At 37.8% G+C, this 9,652-nt stretch overlaps 1 pseudogene; it reads right to left on the bottom strand.

Moving 5' to 3' along the window:
• Positions 1–1,650: 1,650 nt before the first annotated feature.
• On the bottom strand, positions 1,651–5,140 carry LOC132426268 (elongation factor-like GTPase 1; annotated as a pseudogene).
• Positions 5,141–9,652: the final 4,512 nt, after the last annotated feature.

The raw sequence follows: 9,652 nt of genomic DNA, 5'->3' as shown, positions 1-9,652 counted from the left end.
ACAGAGCATTGCTTTTATAAAGATGATAAATATTTTAGCTAATGAATTGTTAGCTCTTATAAAATAAACAATACATAACAGCATTATTGATTAAATTGGATATATTGTTCCTTATTTATTTATATTTACCAAATTTTAGTCTTTAGCTTGGTAAACTCTTCTTTTCGGACCTCATTTTCACAAGTTTCTTAGAATTTATACTGGTAAAAGAACTGCAGACGTATGGAAATGCAGATCCAGTATATGCCAATAACATTAATGAATTGATTCACTATTTTTTAGATGAGGTAGAGAAAGAGCGGAAAAATAAGATGAAAATTGTCCTCTTTCATTCTTGCAGATTTCCCTATCCTAATAGTGCTGCACATCATTTGGCTTTAATTCCAGATTTTCTATTTCTCAGCATAGAAAAGAAGATAATGTTTCTTTTCTTCCTTCTTTATAGCATCAAATAACAAATTTTAACTATTTAGAATATGAAAACTTGTTGTATAGTAGAGGAGTGGCAATATAACACGGTAACAATCTCAGCTCCACCACATACTAGCATAGGACCTGACCTCTTTATGATTCAAGTTTCTTTGTTAATAAAATGGAAATAATAATATTACTTAACTTATAGAGTGTGCTATTGTTGTGAGCACATCAAACTTTAGTTATTGTACTAGATTTGTATGCTGTACAATAAATTACAAATTTAGCTCCTTAAGACAAATATTTATCACCTCCCAGACGTCTGGGGATGGCTCATCTTGGTCCACTGTTCAGAGTCTCACAAGGTTGCAATCAAGATGTAGGCTGGAGCTGGGTTTCCTTCTGAGGCTGGGGGTTCTCTTCCAAGCTGATATAGTTGTTGGCAGGTTTCATCTCCTTGCAGCTATAGAACACATAGAAGCCTATTTCTTCAAAGCCAATGGGAGACTCTCTCTTCAGAAAGGTCCTAGTATCTCTTTCATATCTTTTCACTAATGAAGTCAGGCCCACACAGGACAGTCTCCCTTTTGATTACCTCAAATGCAAATGATTTGGCACCTTACTTACAGCTGCAAAATCCCTTTACCTTATGACATAATTTTATCACAGGTCTGAATCATATTCACAGGTCCTGGTTACATTCAATGCAAGGGAATTATACAGAGGGAGGGGAGTCATACAGCTTCCTTAGAATTCTGCCTACCACAGTTAGCTACCTACAGCTGGATATCTTTGTCCTTTCCTTTCTGTACATCTGGCAAGGTTGTACTCTATACAGAGTTCTAGTCATTCAATATGCTGGTCAATAAGTAGTATTATCAGTCTTTTTGACTTTCATCTTTTCTTTTGAATGCATAGTGTTACCCTATTTTTGTTATAGATGTATTACTCACCTGAAATGGTGTTCTTTATCTTCCAAGTAAAGCCAAGTAGATTCTTTTGTTCTTCCTGGAGTGTCAGCCATGTCCAGGAAAGCATTATCCATATCCAGGGTGATATGTAGAACAAAAGTCGGAAATAGAAGCACTCTGTTCAGTCACTGTTGTGATGTCAAGCATTGTGGGAACAACTGTAGCATCTTTTGGTTAACCCCTGATGGTCTACAATAAGAGTCCAAGTAGAATATCTACCAGTGGAGACTAGGTTTGGCCCATGAGTCAGTATTGCAGATATCAGTTACTTATTTTGGCTGAGGGTTCTCTGCTTTTTCCATGTGCTCCACAATCTTTTCCAGACAAAAACCTTTCTACTTTATCACTATGTTCATGTACTTCCATGTTTGGTTCTCTGAATCAGCCTTTTCCCCAAAGTGCAAGTACTTTTCCTCAGTGGTTGGCACCCAGGACAGGTTGCTGGAATGATTTCCCAATGGCTGAATACCAGTTGTGAGTTGGCTTCTTCCTGATTTCATCCATGAAGAAAGCTTTTGGCCGTGGGCAGCAGAGGCTTAACGATAAATATGTCTGCCTAATCTTTTCTTTTTCTTGAAACACTTAAACTTTTCTCTTTGACAGGACAGTATAGACTTACTAAGCCAAGAACATTACCTCTGGGCATGATGCCACATATGTGCATAACTGCCAGCAGGCACTGAGGTTTCACTTGTAGCACATCTCCACACACTTCTCTCATGGTGGCAGTTAGCTGTCCTGAGAAGAGTCCACAGCAATCAGGCAGTAACACTTCTCCTTTCTGAGCAGTCCCCTTCTCAAAAGGCTCAGAGCAGCCATCTTGGTTTTCATCTTGACCAGATTAAGTTTCATCTTCCCCCTATTTCTCCTTTAATAGACCACTTGGCTCTTGATTCTGCTTATCACTTGCTCCTTGTTGCTCGAAGTTACTTAAGGCTCGTATTCTAAGACAAAACAGATGCCCATGAGAGGGCATCCATGAGAGGATGGGCCCAGAGGGGGCTGCGATTGGAAGATACTCACAATGCTGTTGTCCAAATCTCAGTATTTACTGCCTTATTTGGAAACTTGATCAGTTGGGCCTGGTCATATCAAGTTCTGAAAAGCTTCACTATTATGGACTAATAGGTTGGACCCAAATTTTCTTGGGACAAACAACCAGATTTGGCCAACAGTGTTCCTCCATTTTCTCCCTGTTAGATGTTGCTCTAGTTTTCCCTTGAATTCACAATTCCCTCTTAGATCTTCTGGTGGATCATTAATATTTCTGCCCTGATTCACTGAGGATGTCAGTTCTTCCACAGAACAAACCAGATCACTATTTTCTTCCAGAATCTGACTGACTTCTTCACACTGAGCATGACAAATTTATTGAAAGTTGTTTTGGTGATTAGCACAAGAGTCAACCTGGATTCCTTCATGGATTTTGCTTTCTTTTGTTCTGTGTATGACTGTAATTTTTTGTTGATTGACTATTTATTCATTTACCATATCAACTTTGAAGGTTTTATGATTGTTTTCCTGAATAGAATAATGGGTTCAGGTACACTGATTTTGAATCGTTACAATTTTTTCTTTTAAGTCATCAGGCATTATTGAATGTGGATTTCTCTGGTTGTAACTAAAATGTGCCCTCAGCTCAATTTCCTGAATTAAATTCCAAGGGGTCATTTGGTTTAACATCTTCATTTCTTTGATGAGGTGGGGCATTTCACTTGGGGGATCTTTATTCAATGGCAACCCTGACAATAAGGGTGGCTACAAAGTTGAGTGGAATAAATGGTAGGCAGGATGGCAAGCTACACAGTATTGCAGAAATCACCACAAAGTCTTGTAGGCCTCCTATTCTTAGAGATAGCCCTTCTAGATTTTCCAGTTCCTAGTTCCATTCTAATCAGTAGATCTGTGTTCTTAAGAATACAAAATGGCATGTGAGGACTTGGGGAAGGACATCTGCTGGAACTGAGAAACCTAATGGTACCTGTTGCAAAAGTTCAAGCTGATTGTCCTTGGGCCATCTTTCTTTTATTTCCTCTTCAAGCCATATGAAATACAACATACTTGATTGTTTCCCTCCTAAAACACAGGTTTAGACGTCATAATCTCCATCTTTTGCCCATCACCTCTTGACTCTTCTCTCTTTGGATTTGTTTCATGGGCACTCCCATTTGGGGTGGGCTAGAAAGACACCTGCCCCTGAACTGCTGCCAGCTTCTCCATGTGCCTTTGTCTCACATCCTCATGTCAGATTTCTTCTTGAGTGAAAGATCATGGCTTGTGAGGGAAAACCTCAATGCCAACTGGAAATATGTTGGAAACAAAGATTATAACTGGAGGATTGTCTTCCCTTCTACATCTCATAAAAGCTGATTTCAGTGCCTGGGTTTCTTGTGGAAGAGAATCAAACATTTGTCCTCTTGTGCCCATTAATTTCTCCACTCTCTTGGCTATAATATTAAGCAAGCTATAATGTTTCTGACACACTATAGCAAGAACAGTTTGGGATATGGTGGCCACTGACAGTAAATGGCATTGTTCTGAACATTAGTATCTAAATGAGTTGCCTTCTGGGCTCCAATATTTTATCCTAAAGAACTTACTATTTTATTAATTTTTTCTTTGTTCTTTTTCAAGACAGCATCATATAAACTACATATATTTTCCAGGATCAACTTTATAAATAAAAAATTTCATTCCTTTTGCCTGATCAATCCTCCTAATTTTCTTATTCTTTATAGTCATCTAATAATCTTCTCACAGGTTTTCAGAAAAAACTTCCTTTTTGATGCTAATCTTTTGACTAGATTTTGTTAAGGAGCTCAATTCCAAAGTCTCACCCATCCGATGCACTGGTAACCATATTTCTTTAATCTGGGAAAAGTAACATTAAAAAGTATCCATATCCTCTAAGCCAGTGCTTCAGTAATATTCTTGCCTTCCTTGTTCAGAATTTGGATTCACTTGCAATTTAATCTCTCTGCTCTCCTTCTGGGACATTAGAAGTAAAAGAGCTCCTGTGAGTGCGTTAATCTCTTCTAAAAGATGCGTAAGATGAGAATAAACCTCTTGTGGAGTGAATTTCAGTTCCACTATCAAGTAATCTCATTCACTAATCACTAAACCTAGATGAATATTTTTGATCCAGACTTGTCACAGAACTTCTTATATCTGCAGACAGACTGCTTCCATCACATTTACCACAGTTATGTACCCATCACAAATGCAACCAGTTTATACTTCAGAGGCAAAATCGGTATGTCCTGGAGAGTGTATCAGATTAACCAGGTGGTCCTCATTACTTGGGTAGATGAGGGGCAGGTGTGGACTGACCTCAAGCTGGTCAGCGATCTCCACCTGCATCTAAGCCTGGACAGCCTGACTCTTGCACAACGTAGTGAGATGGAAGTGGATTTCATAGTGATACCTCACATCTGCTCATTTTCTCTGCAGTCTACATACCTTTACCCTTCCTCAGATATGTCTTGACTATTATTGGCCCTTTGTTCTTCTATATGAATTTTAGAATCAGCATATCAAGTTCCTGCTTGCCAGGCAACTGCCATTACTAGATATAAGACAGTCAGGGCAACAGGAGCCAAAACACAGATATGTCTGATGTTCGCAGTGTTTCTTTGGAGTTGAATCATCTTATCCAAACTATTGAACGCTATGGCCACTTTATTTCTTGTGAAGACTTCAGCCCCCAACTCAGCTCCAGCTCTTGGCATACAGCACACCACATGTGAATGAAGCATGAAGGCTTCCAGGGTTTTTGTTTGTTTGTTTTTGTCATTGGGAGACCATTCTGCTGCCTAAACTTGCGTTTTTAAAAGACCTCAACAAATGAGTTAAACATATGTGAGGCTTGCAGGGTACTGGGCTAACAGACTAGGTGGCTACTTGATACCTACCCTGGCAAGATGACTCTTTTGGGGTTTGGAACAGACCTCTCAGCAGTCATTTAAAGGAGGGAGGGCTAAGCTGACCTAACAGCCAGCCCACTCACTCGGGGCTAACAGAGGGTGATCTGTCCTCACAATTAGAAATAGTATCCACCAATGACTAAGCCAGTTAAGTTTTTTCCAAAATTTCATAGGCAGAGTGGAGTATGTCCCTTAAGGACTAACAGCTGTCCTAAAAAAAGAGTGTAGACATAAAACCATAGTACCATAAAGGTACAGATGAGATGGACCTTACTGGGAAAATCTTAGAAGCAGAGAAGGAATAGAGTGTCCAGAATCTCTTGTTATCCTATCTCACAGACTCCACTGGGCATAAATGGACTACATGCACACTGGCCAACATTTGAGGAGAGAGGAAGACTGCCTCAGTAATGCTCTACTTATAGGAACAGGGGAGAAGGTAAAATACATGGGACTATATAAGAGTAGAACCTTCTTGGTTTGGGAAGTGACTTTGTTATAAAGGATGATAATATGAAACCCATTGACTAATATCAAACTCTTCTGCCTTTGAGTTAATTTAGATCTACTGAGCCAAGTATCTGTCAAACAACCAAAGGGGGAAGGAAATGAGCTACCATCACCTTCCAAATCTGTCTTTCTTCAGTGATATTTAAAAATCTACTCATGAAAGTATTCTTCTCTGTTATTTCCTAGAAGTGTTTTTATTTACAGCTTTCATATCTAAATCTACAATCCATCTTGCATTGCTTTTGTGTGTACAGTGTAAAATGGAAGTCAATATGTGTGGATGTGTGTGTGTGTAAAAGAATACATATTTTCCCATATGGATATCTAATTAACACAAAGCAATTTATTGAAAAGGCTCTCTCTCCTGAGTACACTGCCATTGCAGTGGCATATCTGTAAAGTAACTATATGTATAGGTTTGTTTCTTGATCCTCTCTTGGTTTATTTAGCTATTCTTCTGCCAATAACAGACTATCTTATTCAATGTTACTTTATAATAACTCGATATTGTTGGAAGACAATTCTCCAGGTGTCTCTCAGATTCCTGCATGTTTTGCAAGCATAGGACCTGACTATCATTGTTCTGGTTTAACTTTTCAAGGGTGTTAGTAAAGTGAACTGTCTTGGAAGATGAAAGATAGTATCTTTTTGCAGAGCAAAGGGAAACTTAGCTTATAGTCTCAGAAGGTAGAGATAGTGTCTACCTCTGGAGCAAAGAGAAAGAATGCTAACTGTTTAAAAGATTCAGGTTTTGTAAGTTTAGGATTCATCTCCTATAATGCAATATTCTGTATATGCTGGTGTCATCTGGACCTCTTTGCATCATCTTGTAGGAATTAGGGTTTAGGGAACTGACACAAATATGCTGTTTCTGTTCTGACTCAAGGATAGATGCTTGTGTGATTTTGTTATATAAGTGATGCTGGCCTAAACTGATAGTTTCATTCCTTCAGTAGACTGGATCATAACACGAGACAAAAGGCGAAGTTTAAGACTGCAAAAACATACTGATTTTCAGAGAAGTGCATAGAAGCAAGCCATAAAGAACCACCAAAATGAATAAGCAAGTGAGATATCATTCCGTCTGCAAACTCAATATTAACCTATGTTTTGAGTAGGTGATTATGTGCTATGTCCAAAATATACAAATTTTATGGTGGCATTTTAAGTAAGTTAAAATAAGTCTAATATCACAAATTTCATAAGTTTTATTCACTGATTCTTTTTTTAAAATCAATGCAATTATTATCATAAAAGTATTAAAGAATAATATCTAAGCATTTCATTTTCAGAAATCAAGAAGTAACTCTGGTACAATTTTATGGAATTATAAAAGATTAGATGAATGAGATTTAGATTTGTTAAAGCTATCTGACATCAACACTATGCAGTTCTTTTTTATTAATTTCATTGTACTTCTTTTTCTATAGTTAAAGGATGTCCTTATCCATCTTGTCTAGAGAAAAAATGCCCACAGATTCTAAAAGCTAAAGAATGCCAGGATTCAGTATTAAATTTAAAAGACGAAGTGTCAAAGCAATTAATTAATGTTGGCCCCATGTCAGATAAAAGTGCCACATAATAAAGTCCTTAGAAACTGATGTAAAAATCTAAGAGTTAAAGCAGTTAGTTTTAGACCTACTCTTCTATTGATTTAATTTGTAGGGAGGCAAAGGGTTAGTATTCCCCAACCCTGTCTCCACACACTGCTAAACAAAAGTGTTCTTGCGTTTTTCATTTCATACCAGATCTTGACATCCTTTTGAATTTATTTTACATACTTGGGGAACATGAATACAACTTCATGCTTTCATCCTTTTATAAGACATTCATTATGTGCATTAACTGACAGCTGTGAAATTATCTGCCACTTGTCTTAAATAAAAGCAAGAAAATTCAAAATAGATGTGCATTCTGTACTTAGGCAAATTTCACATAATCTTCTTTAATTCAAATTTCTCTAGACACTTCTTTTAATATAGGCTTTAAGTACAATGAATATGTTCAGTCATTACTACATATTGAGTGTCTGATGGCTTTTGAAAGCTCAGGAGGCAGTCTACATTTTTCTCACTTGTTTTTAGTGTAACTAGGTTTGGCAGCTCTTTGTGAGTTTTTGCATCTTAAAAAATCTCCATCTCTATTGCATTTTATTATATATTAATGTGTTCTTTAAATTGTTTTAATATTCATTTTGCCGTTTAAGGCAAAGTTGTCCAAAAAGAAGTGACTAGTGAGCACAATGTTTTCAGCCATTCAAGCTGATGCCACTTTTTTTTTTTTTTTTTTTTTTTTTTTGCGGTACGCGGGCCTCTCACTGTTGTGGCCTCTCCCGTTGCGGAGCACAGGCTCCAGACGTGCAGGCTCAGCGGCCATGGCTCACGGGCCTAGCCGCTCCGCGGCATGTGGGATCTTCCTGGACCGGGGCACGAACCCGTGTCCCCTGCATCGGCAGGCGGACTCTCAGCCACTGCGCCACCAGGGAAGCCCTGATACCACTTTTTAAAGATCCTTTTTGGTGACAAATATGAAAAACTAGCAAGTAGGAAAAGTATGTTTCCCTTAGGGAAGAGTGTGTGGGAAAATATTAATGGTCATTTCTAGCTATAGGCCTTTGTTCTGCTTTTCATAAAGATAAAGATCTGATTAGATCAAAAGACAAGGACACAGAGTTTAAGGCAAACAAAACTGTGTAAAATGAGTAAAAGTGGGGCTTCCCTGGTGGCGCAGTGGTTGAGAGTCCGCCTGTCGATGCAGGGAACACGGTTTCATGCCCCGGTCTGGGAAGATCCCACATGCCGCGGAGCGGCTGGGCCCGTGAGCCATGGCCGCTGAGCCTGCGGCGTCCGGAGCCTGTGCTCCGCAACGGGAGAGGCCGCAACAGTGAGAGGCCCGCGTACCGCAAAAAAAAAAAAAATGAGTAAAAGTGAAAAGCCCTATCCTGGAAATTAAACTGTGGAGACTCCCATTCTCTTTTCACTATTATTTAGGTTTTATAGCAGTAAACAAAGTAACAGCTGCTCTATAGAGTAAAAGATTATTCAACCCTTAGTTTCAATTGCTTGGGCAAAAACTTCCTTTGGAACATGCTCACATACTTTACCAAATTAATGTGTACTTTCATATTTAAAATATAGATACTAGACAGATAGATGGATAAATAGATATATAATAGATGTTCTCTTAATAATTAAAACAGCATAAAGATATAATGGAACATTATTGCTTTTTAATTTGACTTATTTTGATCGGTAGATTTATATTTACCAAAATAAAAATGGCAGGTGACTAGGCAGTTACACTATTTAATAACTTGTGCTTCTAAGATTTTCTTTGGGAGGTATAGGTCTGCCCTAAACAATCTGTCTGTAGGATAATAACTTAAATCATTACAGGATACTGTTTCACTTCAGGATTTACCTCAGTTTGTGTGTTTATGTTTGTTGACTAAGTATGAGTAGTTATGTTATTCTTGTAGTTATTTTACTATGATTATTATTATTACTACTACTACTATTATCATTAATGGGGAGAAGACATGGACAAATAACTTCAGAGACAAATATAAAAATGTAACCATAGTAAGTACAACAAAGCAGAGGTATATTTTAGTGAGATAACATAAGGGGATATAATACTGGTAGAAAAATAGTGGATCATTTTCAAGTGGAAGAATCTATATAAATGACATCTGAAAGATGATTAGGTGTTAATTAGGTTAAGTATTTGCAATTCCAATAAAAACTCTGTCAGTATTATTCATGGGGTTTGACAAGCTGCTTCTATATTTTACTTGGAAAACAAAGTAGAAGAGGAGCCATGTTAATTTTGAAA

This window comes from Delphinus delphis, chromosome 5 (genome assembly GCF_949987515.2).
Source record: "Delphinus delphis chromosome 5, mDelDel1.2, whole genome shotgun sequence".
Classification (NCBI taxonomy): Eukaryota; Metazoa; Chordata; class Mammalia; order Artiodactyla; family Delphinidae; genus Delphinus; species Delphinus delphis.
The sequence above is the reverse complement of the archived record's forward strand: the minus strand, read 5'-3'. Positions and strand labels throughout refer to the sequence as shown.